General features: G+C 44.2%; 1 protein-coding gene across 2 annotated transcripts in view; it reads right to left on the bottom strand.

Annotated features, from left to right (window-relative positions):
- RABL6 (RAB, member RAS oncogene family like 6) overlaps positions 1–22,379 on the bottom strand; it is a 383,686-nt gene that overhangs the window by 54,055 nt on the left and 307,252 nt on the right. The window lies entirely within an intron of this gene.

The following is a 22,379-nucleotide window of genomic DNA, read 5'->3' as shown; positions in this document are numbered from 1 at the left end:
TTGGATGGTCCAGTGCAATGTAGCATGGAGCTAGGGGTAGTACTTTAAGGGCGTCCTTTCCACCACTGTCCTGGCATTCTCATCGACCTGGGCTAAAGGCCCATTGAGGGGGACTGCCCCAGGGGAAATGTGCTTAGGTGAGCCTGGTTTTCAGTGTTCGATGATCAAAGTAGAAACTGGATTGAGGATCCACTAGAATTCTTCTGTAACACAGGAGTGGAGCGGACAGCGGAAAACGCTATTAGGTGCCGATCACAGAGCCCAATTGTATACATCCAAACCTGATGTCAGAAAAAAAATAATCTAACAATGGAGCCAGCGCCCATGAGCACTGCCAACTAAGGAAGGAGTCAATGTACCTCATGACACGAAAGACTTCTTCAAAGAAAAACAAGTTGCAAACATCTGAGTCCAGCACTAGAGGGTAAGAATATGCAGAGCATGAATATCTACAGCCACACATGCTACAGACACTGTTATAGCTCCACCTCACGGAAAATGTTTCATCATGTGCTGAGCTCGTCAGCAGAAGTGCTTTCCATGCCTGGCACACTGTGTACTATTAGATGTGAGTGTCATACTACTGACCACTTGTAAATGGACTTAGCTAATCAGGACAGTGGAAAAGAAACTGCCAATCTTGCTTGTTTATGCAAAACACAGCAGCTGTGAAAATTTGGTTTCTCTTCTCCTGGATTTGACCCTGGAAAGCCTTCAGGGCTAGGAAAATGGTATTTAGCAATAGGTAGTTGATATACTTCATAGTCTCCAGGTTGGACCACAGTATTCTAATTTTCAGTCGATCCATGTGTGTCTCCACCCCACCTATGACGTATGTGTTTGGTTTGGCAGTTCAGGCTGGACTGTTCCCATGAGGAACAGGGTCAAGACTGATTTGCATATGGCTGGGTCCAAACTGGGGTGGGGTGGTGAGCAAAATATGATGGATTAAACCAGGATCTTTGTAACTGGGGGTGAATGTTTGCATTGTTCAGCATTCCGTCCATCATCTGTTCCTTTTTGCCGCCCCAAGTGGGAAGGGTATGCCCAGACGTGGGTTCCGTGCTCACTGCGCCACTGGATTCAAGCCAGCCTAGCTGATGAAGGGTGATCCCCTGAAACCGGTCCTAGGATGCTTGTTTCCGGTCCAGGTAGGACCTGGCTTAGCAGTTCGGGCTGGACTGTTCCCATGAGGAACAGGGTCAAGACTGATTTGCATATGGTGGGGTCCAAACAGGTGTGGCGTGGTAAGCAAAAAAAACAATGGATTAAACCTGGATCTTTGTGACTGGTGGTGAATGTTTTCATTGTTCAGCATTCCGTCCATCATCTGCTCCTTTTTACATTTGTCGCCTGAAGTAGGAAGGGTATGTCCAGCAGTGGGTTCCCTGCTCACTGCGCCACTGAATTCAAGCTAGCCTAGCTGATGAAGGGTTATACCCTGAAACCGGTCCTAGGATGCTTGTTTCCGGTCCAGGGAGGACCTGGCTTGGAAGTTCAGGCTGGACTGTTCCCATGGGGAAAAGGGTCAAGAGTGATTTAAATATGGCTGGGTCCAAACTAGGGTGGCGTGGTGAGCAAAAAACAATGAATTAAACCCATATATTTGTGACTGGGGGTGAATGTTGCATTGTTCAGCATTCCGTCCAGCTTCTGTTCCTTTTTGTATTTGTTTGTGACGGCATGTGGAATGCGTAAATTCTCATCATCATGTTTTTTGTAGTCTGCCACTGTAATTTCTAGCAGACCTTCTATCTGACAACGACTAGATCTTTCCATTTCCTTTTGTGGGAATACTGACTATTCAACCATTCTTGAAGAGTTCTCATGTGTTCCCTTGTGGTTGCGATCAACAAAATACAGAAATCAGTCATACCAAACAGCTTCATCACTAGTCTCACTGTCAGAGAGCAGGATGCCTTGTTAAGACAAAACGGTCTTTGTATTGCTCGCCCTCTCTTGAAAGTCAGATATGCTCTTTTTTTGTTTGTTTGTTTGTTTTCAAGAGTATTGAGCTTTGCTCCCAAGAAAGTGTTTTGCATTTCAAAAAACTTCCTTTAGAAATGTAAGTTCCGTGTGAGGGATAAATAGGAACATGAAAGTAGGCATTTTTTAAGTTTATAATTGCCAGGTAGTCCTTTTCTTTCAACAAGAGGATCAACTACTGCAACCATGTCACTTGGAACAATTGTCTCTTCACAAACTTGTTGAAAAACCTTAGCTTAGTATTGGCAGCAGGGTTATACCTTGCTTTAAAGCAAGAAAATGCACTGAGCACAACTCAGTGTTATCTTCCCCTTGCGGTACAATTTCTAGTGCTTCCTTTTCCAATAGTTTTTTACACCTCTCTTTGTAGTACAACCTTTGAAGTACTGCCTCTTGCTCTTTTTTCTATATTGGTAGTTTAGTTTTGGGGTTATCTTGGGAGGTATCTGTATGAACTTTATGAATGCCCATGTTTTATTAAATTTTGCATGCACCTGTCTGTGGTAAAGTACTTTCAGGTGTTATGGAAGCTTTATCCTCTTCTCTACTCGTGCTGAATGTTGAAGGGGTTTCTAATAAGTCTCTTGGTGAGAGGCTTATCCTCTACAATTTACACCTCTGGCCGAAACATCTGCCCAAAGTGTGCCCCTATTGGAATTTTTGTGATGTGGGGATGAAACTAGCTCTTTCTTACCCTCTTCTAAGGAAAGATATGAAGGTCTTCCATGCCCCCATGACAATGCATTCTTGTTCATCTTTTCCATTCCTTCCAGGCTGTTACCGACCTCCAACTTAAAGAAACAATTCCCTATAAGGGGCATAACAGGTATTTTGGCCTGACCTTTAGACTTGAATTCTGATACGCTTTGCCATATGTTTCCTCATCAGAGTCTCCATGGCCAATTGTCTGACAGTGTCAGCTGCATGTAATGCAGACTTAATGTGTACAACTGCCTTAGCCCTCTTGTGATAAGCCTCAGAAAGGTGTGACAATAGGTCTTCCATGCCCTCCTACTGTTCCCAGTAGATCTTTTGAGAAGGGCGTTCAAGATTGAAATATGGCACTGTTTAGCAGCTGCCCTCCCCATCTTTCTGCCCACTGCATCCACCCTTTTACTAACCTTATCTGCAGGAGAGCTGAAGGATGCTGGGGACACGGCTCTTTTCCACACAGTTGACAATATCAGAGTCAGGCTCAACATGGAATTGTAAGTATTTATGATTTTGAGTGAACACTATATTTCTTTTCTATCCTATGGGTCTCTGCTTTGACAGATGTTGGTTTCTGAAGGACTTCTCTCCCCTGGTGTAAATTTTAGATGGCATAGGTAGACACTGATTCTTTCTAAGTACAGGGCTCAGGGTTTCAAAATAAAGTATCTAACTAACTTTATACCTTCTTTGCACCTCTAAGTCAATTGCAGCTCTCTTAACCACCTGGTCGTATATGGAGAGTTTATCTAGGGGAATGCCTACTTTCTCTTAGGAACAGTCAGCTTCAATGTCTTCCCATAGTGTTTATTCCTCATCATGTGCCTCAAATCCTGCTTCTTTGACCCATGTTATGCATATGAACTCATTCACAGCCAACTCTGGGCCTGCTTTTATGTTGCGTGTTAATTATGCAGATCTAATTGTTTCTGTTCCCTGTCTCACTTGCTTTATGCCTAGCAGAACAGGGATCTTATGTTGCCACATAAATTACTCGAATTACCTTTCAATTTTCACTAGCAGTTCTCTCCCTTCCTCTAGGTGCCACTGCCTCCTTCCTCTCGACGCTGCCAATATCCAAGGCTTTCTTGTCCCTGTAAGACTTGTCTTTGAGGGTGCCTGTCCCTCGTTAAAATTAATCACACTCTAAAGCTGAGGCAATGCTTTTCAGCAATTCCTTATTGTTGGCTTTCTCTTTTAAACGGTGAGAGTGGAAGATTCTCAAGCTCTTCCATTGAGAACCTTTTCAGCATCAATGGCTTATGTTTTTGCAGTCTGTTTTCATGCTTAAAAACTTTGGTGGTGAGGCAATTTTAGCACCTTGCCTTTCAATGGCTCCAGCAGTCTTTTGGAGAGTGGATCTGCAGACTTCTGTTCCCTTTTATGGTGAGAACGTTTAACCTCCTGCTGTATAAGCTTTATGTCTGGCTCTACAAGTGTTCAACCTAAGACTCGTGGGCCTCAACGTTGTCATAATCAGAAAAACCCATCTGCTTCACTGACGGCATACACATCTCTAGTTCTCAAGCTCTGATAGTTGTGCCAAGTCAGCCTCTACCTAAAGGGTGCGAAGCACCTTATCTCTATGAATCAGAGTTTTGGTCCCTAGCAGACACAACCTGCATAGTGCATTTTCAATATTTAAGGAAAACTCCTTATAGCAGTTTGGGCACAACTTGAGGATTGTGTTCCTACTCTAAGACGGAGTCGAGGATCTCAGGAAATCCTGCCACCTATCAATACCATTGTCCGACCAAGAACCCTCTTAAAACAAACTCAATCTGGCATTGAGAGTCAGTAAATCCCCTACGTTTTTGGCAGCTTCCCATTATCTGTGGACGGTATTTCAGTGTATTTTGGGAAGGTCCCTCCTCGACACCTCTGAACCCAGTTGTGGGAAAAAAAATCTAAAATTGTTGTGTACTGGGGCACTGAGGATTTACAGTCAATGTCATACTCTGGGCTCTGCCAATGTTGACACAAACCAAATATAGAAAACAGGGTTTTTTTCTTTTTTCTTTTTACATTAGGACAATTCTGGAACCAGCTACTATATGGTGGAATTATGCACAGCATGTGAATCTAGCAGACCTTTCATGTTGCAAAGCAGATTTTTGCATGAGGCTGTGTACAACATATTTTTTATACGTCTTGCTCATTATATATTTTTTTCTTTTTTCTTTTATTTATTTATTTATACAAATTTGCATAAACCAACAATAACAATCCCAGGAGATATAGATACAACACAAGGAGTCCATAAGTGTGCACACAGTAATATCAGGGATAATTAAAAGCAAAGACTGATGAAACAAGGATCCCAGCGAGGCCGGAGCCATAAGTTCAAGGACCAACCCATATGCATGCCAATAGCAACGACATAAAGCACACCCCCAGGGGGAATCTGAATGCAGGAGTTCCTGGGGTAGAAACTAACAGCAACCACAACAGCAGAAGGATGGAGGCGGCAGAGCAGACTCACACAGCAGGATCGTCCACCAAACAGCATTCCCCACACGTGCGGGAGCAATACCCAATCCAAACAGTCATTTGCATGGTCTCGCGCGCGCATCAGAGACTCTCTCAATTTAACCAGTTGATTCCAAAAAGGGGCGGAAAGGTGCCCAAATGTCTCTTTGGGGGAGAGCGCACGCCGGGGCCATTTCCCAAAAGATTGACAGCTGCTCCTGACAGAATGCGGCATCACGCAGCCAATCAGACCTCTGCTGAGCCCTGCCCCACCCCCAGCAGATCGCCACTCTTCTCTTTTCTAGCAAAAGCAACATGCCCACAAGGCGTCTCCACTCCGACGGCACCCCATCCAGGAGGCCCAGCAACGCCACCACTGGGGAGAAAGGCAGATTCAAGCCAGTCATGCCAGCTATCACATGCATCACTTCACCCCAAAAGACGCGCACCTCTCCGCAAGTCCACGCCAAGTGCAGAAAATCGGCATCCGGAGCATGGCAACGTTCACAGCGCGCATCATCACGCAACCTCATAGCCCATAGACCACGGGGTGTAATGTAAGCGGTTTAAGAATTTAAAGTGTATGAGCCGCAGTCTGTAGTTGGGCGACAGTGTTCTCATGTGCGCGCAGCAGCTTCTCCACATAGCATCAGTAATCTCCTCCCCAACATCCCTCTCCCATTTAACCCTAGCAGCCTCCACCACCGCCCTCCGCTGCTCCTGCATGCACCTGTACAATTTAGTAATAAGCTGACGCGGGGACTGGGTGCTCGATAGTAGCTCAAGCACCTGACAAATTTGAGGCATAGTTGGAAGACCAGTAAATCACGCCCGGAGAATCGCGTATACCCGCAACAAATACAACCTATGCAACCCATTATCAGCACCATCACCTAGCGCCTCCTCCGGCGACCGCAAACGCTCATTCACAAACCAGTCCCCCAACAGAGACAACCCAGAAGCAGGAAGAAAATCCTGCAGTCGTACATCGCTGGACATTCTTTCATCTGCAACATCCAGCACTGGCATCGAGGGCGCAAAGGGCTCACACCCATCCGACCGACGCATCAGAGCGGCCCAAGCCCCAGAAGTGCACGCAACGGTGGCCACTTCCCTGGGGCGAATCCTGGTCATACATCCAAGCACCCTCAGCAGCCGGTCCGGACACACCGCATCACTCTCAGCTGCAAGATGAGGTAGATACCGCACCGGACGGATCTAAAAATATGCAAAATGGGCCTGAGCGCAGTAATAGTACAGCTCCAAATCGGGGGCGGCAAGCACCCCCAGCTCGAATGGCAGTGTCAGCTTCTCCCATGCGATCCTGGGCTGCCCGCCTGCCCACACCCAAGCCGACCGGAGCCTCCTTAGGAAGCTCATGGGCAGCACCAGCGGAAGGTTAACAAAGAGATACAAAAATTTGGGTAAGACACCCATCTTGGCAATGCCAATGCGCCCAATCACTGAAAGCGGCAGGGAACGCCACACCTCTAGCCTGTCCTCCAACCAGACCACCAACCTACCATAATTAGCAAGCCAAAGGGTCTCGACATCACAGCTGAGCCATACACCCAGGTAGCGGACTGGGCCCTCCGCCCATTCAACAGGATAATGCGACGGAAAGCACGCCGTACTACTAGTAAGAGGGAGCACCACCGACTTGGACCAATTCATGGCTATGCCAGAGAAGGTACCGTAGCGGACAACCTCAGTAAGCAAAATATCCAGGTTCCCACTCATTGCGCTGTATATGCGGGAGCTATCATCCGCGTACATTGAGACCAAAATCGGACGCTGCCTAAACTGCAGCCCTCTGTGATTGTGATGTTGCCGCAAATAGGCAGCCAGCAGCTCCATCGCAATAGCGAAAAGGAGCGGGATAGAGGGCATCACTGACGAGTTCCCCGGGCCACCGGGAAGGGGTCCGATATGCATCCGTTCAACCTGAGCCTCGAAACCGGATCTGTATACAGCAAGCTGATCAACCCTATAAAGCGCGCACTCATACCAACCCTGCCCAGCAGCGCACACAGATAGGGCCAGGACAGGGAATCAAACGCCTTTGTCGCATCCAAAAACACTGCAGCAGCCTCATCTTCCGGCGTGAGGCTACCCAGCACCGCGAGGAACGTGCACAAATTGTACGCAGTCGATCGCCCTGGCACAAAGCCAGGCTGATCCGGGAGCACCAAACGCGACATCAATGGCTGCAACCGGAGCGCAATCGTCTTGCTCATTATCTTTAAAGGAAATATTGTACAGAAGTTACTTCAATGATACAGTGGTAGTATATCACAGATAGTAAAACAGCCAGTGTTCAGGAGACCAGTTGCTGAATCCATCAGTAAGAAACAACTGTGTTAATAACATTAAGAACTGTTGAAGAAACACACTACACAAGCCTTCTATTAGTGTTGGCCATACTTAACATAACTATGAATATTAGGTGGAATACTTAGGGGAGCTTTTTGGTATTAGGATGAAAACAACAGTTTTAAAGCAGGGACCATAATATCGCAGAGGATGGATCAGTTCAAAAGAGGTAGTAAAGTTTGAGGTGCAAAGGAGCAAGAGGGCTCACAAAAGGATTTGCCTAAATGGAAAACTGAGGTGTATTCAACTGGCGAGTTGTAATAAGTTCAAACTCAACAGTGGATTAAGGGAATAATTGATGCAGTAAATATGGATGGAGGGGGAGGAGTAAGAAGACACAGGAGAATGAATCTTTGATCATTTTGATTTTTGCTATGATGTAATTTGCATTAAGGGGAAATGTCACAAAGAATATGGAGGGTGTGTGGCTTGGTGAGGTGGTGGGTATGGAGCGGCAAGGGGTGTGACAAGGAGAATTGGCAGGCAGAAGGGTGTGAACGGAGTTGAAAGAGGTCCTGGTGGCAGATGATTCGGCAAGCTTAAGTGCCGTAAGTTCTGTCTGAAGAGGAAGTATTTAAGATAGCAAATCAAGCGCTGCAGCATGCACTTCAAATATGGAGCTACATGAACATGCTACTTCGATACTAATTATTATTTGTTTCACTTCATTTTATTACCATCACAACATCACTCATAATATGCAAAGCATGAAAGAATGCATGTGCTGATCGACGTATGAAATCTTTTTGAATGTCAGGTTTCCATGAGGGGTCAGGCAACATATCTTTCTGGCTGACATGAAAGAAACATCAAAGCCCTTCTGGACTTTTAAGCTCAAATCAACTATGCATTTTACCACCCCTTGAAACATACTGAGAACCCTAACTTGGTTTAACTTTGCTGTTTCAGCATTCCAGAGTCATTGCTGTAGCCATGCTACCAATCGTATAGTTACATACTATTGGTTTAATCGTATAGTGCTTATGCTATAAATACAAATACTGTTAGACTAAGCAGAACAGTCCAACCTCTTAGTTGGACTTTAGACTACATGCATTTTGCTATACCAATTTTACTCTATGTGGTGTGGCCTACACTCACTCCAGAACCATACAAAGCAGCCCCTCATCCACCTCTGAACTTTACCAGCATGTGGCACAAAAGCCAGACACTGCCCACTCCCACTTCCCAATGTTCAGAAATATGGTCTTATTAAAGTTAACGGAATAAAATCTAACATTCATTTGTGCGCTGACTGGTCAATTAAAAAGAACCAAACTGTTAGAGCCAGGGAGATAGCATAATTTGTTGTTTCATCATGTGAGACTCTTTCACACAGTATATAGTGTAATACTGTTATTCTAAAAGGTGTATGTCATGGTTTGAACAATTACTGCATGCTCAGTAGGAGACCAGGGTCTGGTGGCTTGGGGATCTGTTTAAATGGGAGCAGCACTGAAGCCCTAATCAATTGTACTAGTGCCACAAAGGCATTATTTGGACAACTACATGTCTGGAGATTTAGGGCATCAATCCAATTTGCTTTTTAGCCAGCAATTATTTATTTGGTTCCACAATGTAGATATGTTCCGTGCATAAGCCTACAAATGTATTTACATTTTCCCTCGTCTGGTCTGGTCCTGCAAGATGAAATGATGGCTGTGCTTTAAGGAGTGGTCTGTTTGTCACAAGGCTGTGGAGCAAAATGCAAAGGTTAATTAGCTGTAACCAAATGAAAAGGAGGCATCAATTTCCAAACATTCCTCCAGTCTGCTTGTGTTCCAAGGAAAAAAGCTGGTTGCTTACGAACACATGTTGAAAAATATGGTTAGAAGTGAATGACTTCGGAATCGGTTTCTGCAGACCTACAAAAGGTATTTACTGACTGGGCTTGCTAGAGGAGCTGATATGGGCAGGTGAAAGAAGGAATATTAAGTACCCCAAAGGAGACCCAGCTGCAGCATGTTGTGCAATAGTTATGATAAAGAGAACTGAAGAAAAATGCTGTTAGAAGGGTCACATGGGGGTGTCCCTTTACAGGAACGTAAAGCTGATCATCTGTAGGTGTAGTTTTGCAGTTTATAGGATTCACATGCCTTGAATTATTCTGCCATCTAGTGGTTGGGTCTGAAATTTCTACTACTTCACTGAAAATGTAATTCTTTTTGTCCGGCTTCCTTTTCTACCTCGTTTACTGGTGGGGGGCGACAGAACCTCAATTATTTGTCTCCTTGTGATGTCATCGTACTTCCTCTGGATGTTCTCACCTTAGGTCACCATCTTTAGATTTTTTTTCCCTTTCCATCTTCTTGGTGGAGGTGGATGGGCCGCTTGTAAATCCAAAATGTTTTTCAAGCTGCAGAACTACACCTGCAGGTCAGCAAGTTTATGTTTTGCAGCCTGAATCTTTTCTGGATTCACATGCTGTGCATTGATTTAAAAGTGATTTTGCTACTGCAGTGTTTCGGTTGAAGATGGGTATTGACTTGTAAATAAATGTCTTAGCACCCTCTGCCCAACTTGTGCTTTCTTGTTCATCAGAATGTCAGCACAATAATGTTTAGTAGAAGTGTGCACTGATGACTCTTGTAATGGAGTATTTGACATAAAAGCCATAGTTTTCCTAGTTGAAGGAGCTCCTATTAATGCTTCACCTGCATGTGTGTGACATAGATGAATTATTTGTACAGACCCTGCCTTGATCAAGAATGCTTGGAAGCATGGAGAAGATATTGATTTCTTGTCTGACTTGGTAGCAGTGTCTCTAAAAGGAAACACGACTGAGGTTTCTCCTCCTCCAGTTAAACATTAAACTTTTCTGCAGCATTTTTGATGACTATATTATAAATGCCAATATCAGCAGGGGGAGAGGGTTTGGATGGATAAGCTTTCACCTCAGGTGAAACACTCTCCGAATCTTTCCACTGCATTTCTACATATTCACCTTCCTCCTAAGGTTGATATCCTGCCTATTCCATTTCTTCCTCATAGAAGAGTTCCTCCCCCTTCTCTTGAGGCGCTGGCGTGAGAGGGAGCAAATGTCTTTGACTTCTGTCTCCAAAATCTCCTTCGACCTCAAAGCTTTTGGTGGAATTCATAGCCCCTTTAGGCTTTCATCGAATTCCTTTTTCTTCTGAAACAAGGCAGCCATTTTGGCCTCGAGTCTCTTCTTTTTATTTTCAATCCGGGGGCTTTGGGGCTGGTAGCTGAATGTTTCCTCTACGAGGAGGAATTCTTTCGCCGATTGTTTGGAGTTGGAGCTTCAGCGAGCCCTTTGAGGTTCCACGCTTTGACGTTGATGCGTCCTTCGCCTTTCTGTCTTTTGTTGTTAAAGAAAGTTTTCATCCACTTTTTTCAGCAATTTTTCCTACAAGCTGGAGATTTCTCTGCAAAACACATCCAGACCCAACGGTGGAAAAAAAGAATCGGAAGATGGAGACCTAAGGTGAAAACATCCGGAGGAAGTACAACATCATCACAAGGAGACAGCAAATGGAGGTTTTACCAACGTCCACCAGCAGACATGGGGTAGAAAATTAAGGCCGGCAAAAATATTTTACATTTCTGGTGAAGTAGTAGAAATTCGGGGCGCAACCACTAGATGGCGGAATGATTTGCAGCATGTGAATCCAGAAAAGGTTCATGCTGCAAAACTACTTATGATTGATATAAATGTCCCAACTCCAATGCCATATGTAATTAAACAAGTTTCCATAATCTGAAAAAGAGTAGTCAAAAAGATAATGAGATGTCTTCCATTTGCAACTGATATGCAGATCGGGACTACTCGTTCCTGCACAAATAGCTCCAATACGACCGTGGACAAGTACAGACATGGAGGTTTTCTGACCCTTGCTCACCCATATCAGGACAATATATGAATAATATATGAATAATATTCTAAAAAGGGCAAGAACAGAAGTAACATAGCAAAGGAAAAGGCCATTTTCTGAGGTATGCCTGAATAGCTCATGCAGATAGCGAAGTCTGCCCTACTGACCCTGTGATGCCTGAGCCTTCCCAAAGATTGATAACTTTACCATTGCTCACACGAAGCAGGAAATCAACAGCCAACATATACAGGGAATTAAGGACAGATAAGCCAAAAATGAGATTAAACGTTCAGGAGAAATGGCAGTTGTTCATGGATGAACCACTTTAAAATAAGCCTTCCAGGGAGTCAAAACAATTTTAAGTAAAACTCACTTTAAGCTGATACAATGCAACTACGTTTACATGACATATTGGACACCGATTAAATTAAGTAAAGTTTACCCGGGACACTCAAGTGTCCTACATGTCAAAATAAAGCAGCTAACTTAGTACATGTCATATGGAAACGTCCAGCAAAACAGGGCTTTTGGACTGATGTACTTAGTAGACTAAACCGCAGCTTAGGTGGGCTATTAGAACTCACAATGAAGCAGTGCCTGCTAGGGATGATTCAAAAAATTAAAAAGGACAAATCTGCAGGAAATGTGTGACATTAGGTACTGTGCTCGCTAGGTGGTGAATAGCCATATACTGGCTTAGCAAGAGGCTGCTAACCGTTGACAGCTGAATAGGGACATGGTGGAGTGAGCTTCAGGGTAAGAAATGCAAATGAAAAGGGTACGAAAAGGTGATAAACTTCTTAAGGATTTGACAGAATGGGCCATTATAATCCAATCCCTCACTGATTGACAGGGCAGGAAGCCATCTTGAGACTAAAGGAGAATCTACAGTCGTTATAGCAGGGATATGACAAACGCATTGTTACTGGAGATGCATCTTCCCCTAGGGACACACAGTCAAGATAGATGATGTATAATTAACTGGTGCTTGAAAGAATTAAGAACATGCAATCCGTTTCAAGCTACCTAATCAACTGAGCCCAGGAAAGAGAAACTGAATATAGAACTGTAGACTTATAAAGATGAAATGGGCTTTAGTTACTAGTGTGGGAATGTCAAAGTTTGACAACTAATTTAGTTTGTGTTCTTTCTGCAATTCATATTTTATTTTGCATTTTTTAAAGTCTACATTGACTGCTATTGCTAAAATGTTGACTATATGATGGGACATGTAATGTGGTGGAGTTTGGACTGAACAGTGATGAAACTGTCCGATAAACGCAAAAAAGTTACATTAATTTCAGAAGGAACAAGGAATAAATTCTCAAGGATAACTTGTAAGAGTGTAACATTGCTAATTTATTCAAAGCCCTGCAGCTTTCTAACCCTTGGAATTTAAGTATATCAAACAGAAACACAATCTTCCAGGAGATGTGCTATACATGAACTCAAATAGGTGCCTATTTAAGCCTGAAGAACATCACACTCATCTACTAGAGAGATCACACTCTCTTACAGGCGGTAGGGAAATATTTTAAAGCACTCTAGGAAAGATTTAAGCACTGGTATAGTAAACAAAAACATACCTCATGGACAATCATAATGAGCAGTGATAGCAGCCAAAAGTAGATGTACAGAGGAAAACTGGACACCCCAAAAAAAAAAAGAGAAGGAAATGCAGCACCATTAATGTTTTGTATTTGCATGGACCAAATTACTTTTAAAGACAACAGATCTAAAATGTCTTCTGTGCAACACGTTCTTGCAGAAGGAAACTTCGCTTTCTTAAAAATGGCCAAGCGCTCTAACGGTAGGTTCATCTTCCCGTACTGTATGCACTGAAGAACCTGAGAACTTAGGTACAGCAATGGAATGCTGGAGGTGCAAGAACTTGTCCAACATCTTGAAAGGGACACACGATTATCACAGAAGTTTCCTGTCTGGCTTTTTGTACAGGTCAAGAAAACCCCAGTCTCAGGTCATACAAATTATTCTCATCTTCACGGAAATAAATATTCATGGTCCATCTCTACAAAGGAACATTTCCCTGGAGGTGGGCTATGGGAACCTAGACACACATTCCTGCAATTTTAAATTTCATTATGAATTTAGCATTTCACATTGATCAGACCGCTCCATGCTCTTCTTGGAGATTTTGTATATCCAGCATGTGAACTGGTGAAAAGTTGACCGTTCAAGCTAATAATACTAACAAATGTATGTCTGCTCCGCCCTTTTATTCTAATCTTTGTGTTTATGAATAAGGATGGACAACAACGTTTCTGACGGCAGGAAAGACTTGAGAGCTACACAGACTGTTCTGGGCACCAGTATATTTACACATTAAGACTGTTTCCTGGTCAGCCACTTCCCAGAGTTGTTACATCACATATGTGTGCAAGCTGCCATCAAGGGAAAAGTTTATTGGTATGGTCTTCTTATTAGCAAATCCCTTTTGTGCACTGCCAGTTGAAAGAGGGAAGGGTATCCTGAGAAAGCATTAGCCGGTCACCTAATGAAAATGTCACTTACCCAGTGTACATCTGTTTGTGGCATCAGTCGCTGAAGATTCACATGTGTGCATAGCCCGCCATCTGGTGTTGGGTCGGAGTGTTACAAGTTGTTTTTCTTCGAAGAAGTCTTTCGAGTCACGGGACCGAGGGACTCCTCCTCTTTGTCTCCATTGCGCATGGGCGTCGACTCCATCTTCAATTGTTTTCCCCGCAGAGGGTGAGGTAGGAGTTGTTTGTTAGTAATAGTGCCCATGCAATGGAGTGAATAAGTATGTACCTATTTAAGATTTAATATATTTACAAATGTACAAAGTTGAAGCTAACTTCCAAACGGCTACAGGCTCCCGGGGAGGTGGGTGGGCACATGTGAATCTTCAGCGACTGATGCCACGAACAGATGTACACTGGGTAAGTGACATTTTCAGTTCGATGGCATCTGTCGCTGTAGATACACATGTTGTGCATAGACTAGTAAGCAGTTATCTCCCCAAAAGCGGTGGCTCAGCCTGTAGGAGTGGAAGTAGTCTGAAATAAGGTTCTTAGTACGGCTTGACCTACTGTGGCTTGTTGTGCGGATAGCACGTCTACACAGTAGTGCTTGGTAAATGTGTGAGGCGTAGACCATGTGGCTGCCTTACATATTTCGTGCATTGGAATATTCCCTAGGAAGGCCATGGTAGCGCCTTTCTTTCTGGTTGAGTGTGCCCTTGGTGTAATGGGCAGTTGTCTTTTTGCTTTAAGGTAGCAGATTTGGATGCACTTAACTATCCATCTGGCTATACCCTGTTTCGATATTGGGTTTCCTGCGTGAGGTTTTTGAAATGCAATAAACAGTTGTTTAGTTTTTCTGATGTTTTTAGTTCTGTCGATATAGTACATTAGTGCTCTTTTGACGTCTAATGTATGTAGTGCCCTTTCAGCTATGGAATCTGGCTGTGGGAAGAACACTGGTAGCTCTACCGTTTGATTTAGGTGGAACGGTGAAATAACCTTTGGCAAAAATGTAGGATTGGCCCTTAGGACTACTTTATTTTTGTGTAGTTGGATAAAAGGTTCTTGTATTGTAAACGCCTGAATTTCACTTACTCTTCTTAGAGATGTGATGGCGATGAGAAATGCAACTTTCCAGGTTAGGAATTGTATTTCGCAAGAATGCATAGGTTCAAAGGGTGGACCCATGAGTCTTGTTAAGACGATGTTGAGGTTCCATGAAGGAACGGGTGGTGTCCTTGGTGGTATAATTCTTTTGAGGCCTTCCATAAACGCTTTAATGACAGGTATCCTAAATAGTGAAGTTGAATGGGTAATCTGCAGGTATGCAGATATTGCTGCGAGGTGTATTTTAATGGAAGAGAAGGCCAGGTTCGATTTTTGTAAGTGTAGTAAGTAACCCACTACATCCTTTGGAGATGCGTGTAATGGTTGAATTTGATTATGATGGCAGTAGCAAACAAACCTTTTCCATTTGCTTGCATAGCAGTGTCTAGTGGATGGTCTTCTAGCTTGCTTTATGACTTCCATACATTCTTGTGTGAGGTTTAAGTGTCCGAATTCTAGGATTTCAGGAGCCAGATTGCTAGATTCAGCGATGCTGGGTTTGGATGCCTGATCTGCTGTTTGTGTTGTGTTAACAGATCTGGCCTGTTGGGCAACTGGACGTGGGGTACTACTGATAGGTCTAGCAGTGTTGTGTACCATGGTTGCCTTGCCCATGTTGGTGCTATCAGTATGAGTTTGAGTTTGTTTTGACTCAATTTGTTTACTAGATATGGAAGGAGAGGGAGAGGGGGAAAAGCGTACGCAAATATCCCTGACCAGTTCATCCATAGGGCATTGCCTTGAGACTGCCTGTGTGGGTATCTGGATGCGAAGTTTTGGCATTTTGCGTTCTCCTTTGTTGCAAATAAGTCTATTTGAGGTGTTCCCCAACGTTTGAAGTAAGTGTTTAGAATTTGGGGGTGAATTTCCCATTCGTGGACCTGTTGGTGATCTCGAGAGAGATTGTCTGCAAGTTGATTCTGGATCCCCGGAATAAACTGTGCTATTAGGCGAATGTGGTTGTGAATTGCCCATTGCCATATTTTTTGTGCCAGAAGGCACAGCTGTGTCGAGTGTGTCCCCCCTGTTTGTTTAGATAATACATTGTTGTCATGTTGTCCGTTTTGACAAGAATGTATTTGTGAGTTATGATTGGTTGAAATGCTTTTAATGCTTTAAAAACTGCTAGTAGTTCGAGGTGATTTATATGCAGCTTTCTTTGATGTACATCCCATTGTCCTTGTATGCTGTGTTGATTGAGGTGTGCTCCCCACCCTGTCATGGAAGCATCTGTTGTTATCACGTATTGTGGCACTGGGTCTTGGAAAGGCCGCCCTTTGTTTAAATTTATATTGTTCCACCATAGAAGCGAGAGGTATGTTAGGCGGTCTATTAACACCAGATCTAGAAGGCGACCCTGTGCTTGTGACCATTGTGATGCTAGGCACTGTTGTAAGGGCCTCATGTGTAGTCTTGCGTTCGGGACAATGGCTATGCATGAGGACATCATGCCTAGGAGTTGTAATATCATCTTCGCCTGTATTTTTTGTGTTGGATACATGCGTTGTATAATCTTTTGGAAATTTGGAACCCTTTGTGGACTTGGAGTGGCTATTCCCCTCGTTGTGTCTATTGTCGCTCCTAGGTATTGTTGTACTTTGCACGGCAGAATGTGTGATTTCGCATAGTTGATGGTGAAACCGAGTTTGTAGAGGGTTTGTATGACCTGATCTGTGTGGTGTGAGCACCCTGTCAGTGAGTCGGTCTTGATTAGCCAGTCGTCTAGATACGGGAATACGTGTATTTGCTGCCTTCTGATGTGTGCAGCCACTACTGCTAGGCATTTTGTGAAGACTCTTGGTGCAGTTGTTAAACCGAACGGCAATACTTTGAATTGGTAATGTATTCCTTTGAATACGAACCTTAGGTATTTCCTGTGCGACGGATGTATTGGTATGTGGAAATACGCGTCTTTGAGATCTAAGGTTGTCATGTAATCTTGTTGCTTTAGAAATGGTAACACTTCCTGTAGCGTGACCATGTGAAAGTGTTCTGATTTGATGTATGTGTTTAGTGTTCTGAGGTCTAGGATTGGTCTCAGTGTTTTGTCCTTCTTTGGTATTAGAAAGTACAGTGAGTAAACCCCTGTATTTGTTTGTGTATCTGGTACCAGTTCTATTGCGTTCTTTTGCAGTAATGCTTGAACTTCTATTTCTAGGAGGTCCGAATGTTGTTTTGATATATTCTGTGTTTTTGGTGGTATGTTTGGAGGGATTTGTAGAAATTCTATGCAATAACCATGTTGGATAATTGCTAAGACCCAAGTGTCTGTTGTTATTTTGTCCCACTCTTGGTAATACTGACTTATTCTTCCCCCCACTGGTGTTGTGTGGAGGGGATGAGTGACGTGTGAGTCACTGTTTGGTTGTAGGTGTTTTGGGGCCTTGAAATTTTCCCCTGCTTCTAGGGAATTGTCCCCCTCTGTATTGGCCCCGAAAGCCTCCCCTTTGGTACTGTCCCTGGTAGGTGGACGGTGTTGAATGTGAGGTACTGGCTTGTGTGGCTTGACCCCGAAACCCCCCTCTAAAGGTTGTCTTGCGGAAGGTGTTGAAAGTGCCTCTGCTCTGCGGGGAGTAGAGCGCGCCCATGGCTTTTGCAGTGTCAGTGTCCTTTTTTAGCTTCTCAATTGCCGTGTCCACTTCAGGTCCGAACAATTGTTGCTCATTGAATGGCATATTGAGCACCGCCTGCTGTATCTCTGGTTTAAAACCAGATGTTCGTAGCCACGCGTGCCTTCGTATGGTTACTGCCGTGTTAATTGTTCTTGCTGCTGTGTCCGCTGCGTCCATAGAGGAGCGTATCTGGTTATTGGAGATGTTTTGGCCCTCCTCAACCACTTGTTTCGCCCTCTTTTGTAGTTCTGTGGGTAGATGCTCAATGAGGTGTTGCATCTCATCCCAGCGGGCTCTGTCATATCGCGCTAGGAGCGCTTGAGAGTTAGCGATGCGCCACTGGTTTGCAGCATGTACTGCGACCCTTTTACCGGCTGCATCGAACTTGCGGCTCTCCTTATCTGGGGGTGGTGCATCGCCCGATGTGTGAGAGTTTGCTCTCTTGCGAGCTGCCCCTACCACAACCGAATCTGGTGGCAGTTGTGAGGTAATGAAAGCTGGGTCTGTGGGAGGTGCTTTATATTTCTTTTCCACCCTCGGTGTTATTGCCCTACTCTTGACAGCCTCTTTGAATATGTCCTTTGCGTGCCTTAGCATTCCTGGGAGCATAGGCAGGCTTTGGTAGGTGCTATGTGTGGAAGAGAGGGTGTTGAAGAGGAAGTCATCCTCGACAGGCTCCGAGTGTAGAGACACATTGTGGAACTCTGCTGCTCTAGCCACCACTTGTGAATATGCTGTGCTGTCTTCTGGTGGTGAGGGCTTTGTAGGATACGCCTCTGGACTGTTGTCCGACACTGGGGCGTCGTATAAGTCCCAAGCATCTTGGTCCTGGTCACCTTGGCTTAAGGTGGTGTGAGCCGGTGAATGTGATGGAGTCTGCGCCGGTGAAATGTGAGCTACAGGTGGAGGAGAGGGTGGCGGAGTTACCTTCTTCACCAGTTTTGTTTATGGTGCTTGTTCTTGTTGGAATTCAAGTCTCCTCTTCCTCCTAATAGGGGGAAGGGTGCTTATTTTCCCTGTTCCACTCTGTATAAAAATCCGTTTTTGATTGTGGTCCACCTCAGTGGATTGTAATTCCTCCTCGAATCTATGCTTTCGCATTTGAGAGGACAGTGATTGTTCCTCTGAATAGGAACCGGTAGTTGGCTCGGTTGCGGGTCGTTTTGGCACCGAAACTATGTCCACGCTCCTTTTCGGCTCCGAGGCGACTTTTCTCTTTTTCGGAGTCGAACCCTCTCGGCGTCGATCCTCCTCGGTGCCGCTGTCTCTGCTTCGAGCAGCTTCGGCTCCGCTATCTCGGCGTCGATCTTTGTCGGCAGCACTATCTCGGTCCCGAGATGGCTGGGTGCCTGTGTCTCGACCCGAGTCTGACGATCTCGGCACTATTTCGGCCTTCTTCGGTGCCGATGGTCGGTCACCGATTTTATGGGTTGAGCCATGGCCTGATGGCAGTGGCGTCCCCTGGGCCTTGTCAGTTTTCTTATGTGCTATCTTCTACGTCTTACTCACTGTTTCATGGTCGTCGAATTCGTCCGAGTCCGATTCATGGATCGAGAAGGCTTCTACTTCTTCTTGTTCCTCAAAATCTCGGTGTCCTGTCGGCGTGGACGCCATTTGCAGTCTTCTGGCTCGGCGGTCACGGAGCGTTTTTCGGGACCAGAACGCACGACAGGCTTCACAAGTTTCTTCCCTGTGCTCGGGCGACAGGCCCAGGTTACAGACCAAATGTTGGTCTGTATATGGGTATTTGTTGTGGCATTTAGGACAGAATCGGAACGGGGTCCGTTCCATCAGCCTCGATGTCACACACGGTCGGGCCGACCAGGCCCCGACGGGGGATCGAAAACTACCCCGAAGGGCAACGGAGATGTTATCGTATCGATTCGATGTCGATGCTATCTAACCCGATCCCGAACGCAACAATACCAACGTAATTTTCCGATTTTAGAGCTAACTTTCCGTTCCGAAACCCGGAGCGAAAGGAACACGTCCGAACCCGATGGCGGAAAGAAAACAATCGAAGATGGAGTCGACGCCCATGCGCAATGGAGACAAAGAGGAGGAGTCCCTCGGTCCCGTGACTCGAAAGACTTCTTCGAAGAAAAACAACTTGTAACACTCCGACCCAACACCAGATGGCGGGCTATGCACAACATGTGTATCTACAGCGACAGATGCCATCGAACACATGATTATCTTCCAGACACTCACTTGGGGGCTTTCACATGGAGTATGTCATTCAGGACTATACATATTCTAGAAACCAAAGACACTAGGAGAAAGAAAATATATCTGCCTGTTGAATGACTATCTGGAATTACCAATACCCAACAATAGGTGAGTATCTCCACAAAAATCTAGATTTTTCTGAGAGCTGTGCTCACTCAATTGAGATTTAGAAATGGGAACAATTTCTAAGTTTGGATCTTTCTTTCAAACTTAAAGTACAGAACGTATGCTTGTTTGTTTCCTGGGTGTTTGAAAACTCTACATATTTTTTTTTATTATCAATTGAACGTGTTGTACAAGCTTGTACAGAGCATAGGGGAAAAGAAAGTACAATTTCGATGATCTGGGTAGAACACTGGACCAAGAACAAAAATACCTGAACTTGTAAACACTATACTATGATCAGAAGTATTCTGTCTTATTTATACACCGCCAAACTGGAAGATGATTAAGTATGCTTCTGCTCAGCGAGGCACTGAACATTAAAGTCAGAATTAGCAAGTATTTGGGACTCTCAGCAGAGCAATGCAGGCCTCTTTCTTCACTTCTGGCAGCCTCTTCTTTTGATGGTAGAACACAGACTGGTTGGTGTTAAGTGGTTGAGTTTCATGCCTTTGCCAATAGGTGTTTGAACCCATTAATTTTAGTGACCTCTCCTGTCCATCTTTAGCTGGATCCTAGGGAACTCATCTCTTTCCCGGACTAACCAAACACAACACAGGGCTTGTTTTCTGGTTTTCCTTCTCTGTATCAGCAAAGAATAATGTTGAGCAAGAGTAAGGTAGTTGTAGGGCTTTGTGCTGTACATTTGAATTAGAAGTGGGAGGCAGAGCTACAGTGCTTACTTCATAAGTAGCCCTGGCCTTAGCAACCAATGGCTAATTGAGCTGCGCCTCTGGTTAAAGTCGTTATTTCATCTGAGGTCGACATTCCCTGAAGATATCATTGAAGCAGTTTCCTCTATTTCTTGAAAGAACTGTGAACCCTTTCAAAGAACCCTACAAGGGATAACTCAGAAGATCTGAATAACCTGCTGCCTGGAGAGATGTTGAAGACATCTGACGGGTCCTAAAGATGTCAGTTTTACGTTTCCTACAGAGTCATTAATATTGACTAAGGGGCCCTTAAACATGTATGCACTAAGACGACTAGTATGGGGCATGGGCACTGGAATTCTCAAATGAAGAGTTTTCTTCTCTTGCCTTCTCTTAGTGACCCTGATGGATGCTGATGTCAAAAAGGCTTTGCTAGGACACTGAAGTGCTTATTCTTGGAGAGGTGGGAAGGGGCACAAGACGTTCTGGAGCCTCCAGCTACTGGTTTTGCAGATGGCATTTTCCTGTCTGCTTAACTGTAGTGTTGATATTGAGTTTTCTGTCAGCCATGTTCTTTACCTCACAATTTCACCCACTAGACACACCAGTGAGGAGGTATTTCATAGACTCTGGGAATATGTCCTGAATCTGAAATCATGTCTTAAATATCTGGCACTGCAGCTCTGTGTGTGCCAGAGAGAAATGTTGGGCCTTGAGCATGATAACCCTGTGCCAAGGTGACTCTATACCATGTGGTGGATGCATCATCCCAATATGGAAGTGATGATGGATGCAAAGGTAGTATTACTGGCTCAGGTGGTATCTCCAGGAATCTATTTGCTTTGGGTGAAGAACCAATAGTATAATAGCCTGCTGAGGCACAATCAGTAGATCATCCTTCTGTTGAGGAGCAAGACGGCCTGCAAGCAGTTCCTCTACTGAGGATATATAATAGTGATGGAGTTACCTGCAGTGTCCTTTTCTTGTTCAAAAGTGAAGATTTGACACTTGTGAACGTTTCCTTTACTGAACTATTTTAAAAAAATAATATATCAGGTATGCACAATACAGTACATAGGTGGAGATATTCTACTCTTTACAAATATCAAATAAAATCCTATGATGGGAGCCACACCTACAAATAAAATGTTGTGAGGTATTTTAAGTCAGTGACTAGATTTACTTGCATGTATGTTTGTTGTGAGGTTTTGCAGAAAGAGGTCATTTTAGTTACTTGAGATTACAACTATCTGGAAGGATTATGCTTTTAGTTTCTTTACGTTTATTCAGCAGCCAAACACTTCAAGAAAAAATACAAAACTACATTTTCCAGGAACTCTTGGGAAATCATAACAATAACATTAAATCAGGATGTCCATCTATATATAAAGTTCCTTCACAGTCTCTACTCTCCCTATTTCTTCTTGCAAGAACCAGTGTTAGGAAACACATCCTCGTTCCTGTTTAGACAAATAATTTCCTGTGGAGAAAATTCAAAAAGAACATCTTTGCACTGAACCACTCGTATACCACCAGTCACATAAGCAAATACAGTTTGCAATTTCACACTTTAACTTCATAAATCATTATGAGCCCACCACAGAACCAAGGCAGAATTAGTTCAAAACATGATATAGATATACCCACTGACGTTCATAAGTCGCCCCATTATCTCCGCTCTTGTTCCGGGGTGGAGGTGAGGGGTGGGGGTGCAGTCGGGGGTGTTATTTACTCATTTTG

This window comes from Pleurodeles waltl, chromosome 6, assembly GCF_031143425.1.
Source record: "Pleurodeles waltl isolate 20211129_DDA chromosome 6, aPleWal1.hap1.20221129, whole genome shotgun sequence".
Lineage (NCBI taxonomy): Eukaryota > Metazoa > Chordata > Amphibia > Caudata > Salamandridae > Pleurodeles > Pleurodeles waltl.
The sequence above is the reverse complement of the archived record's forward strand: the minus strand, read 5'-3'. Positions and strand labels throughout refer to the sequence as shown.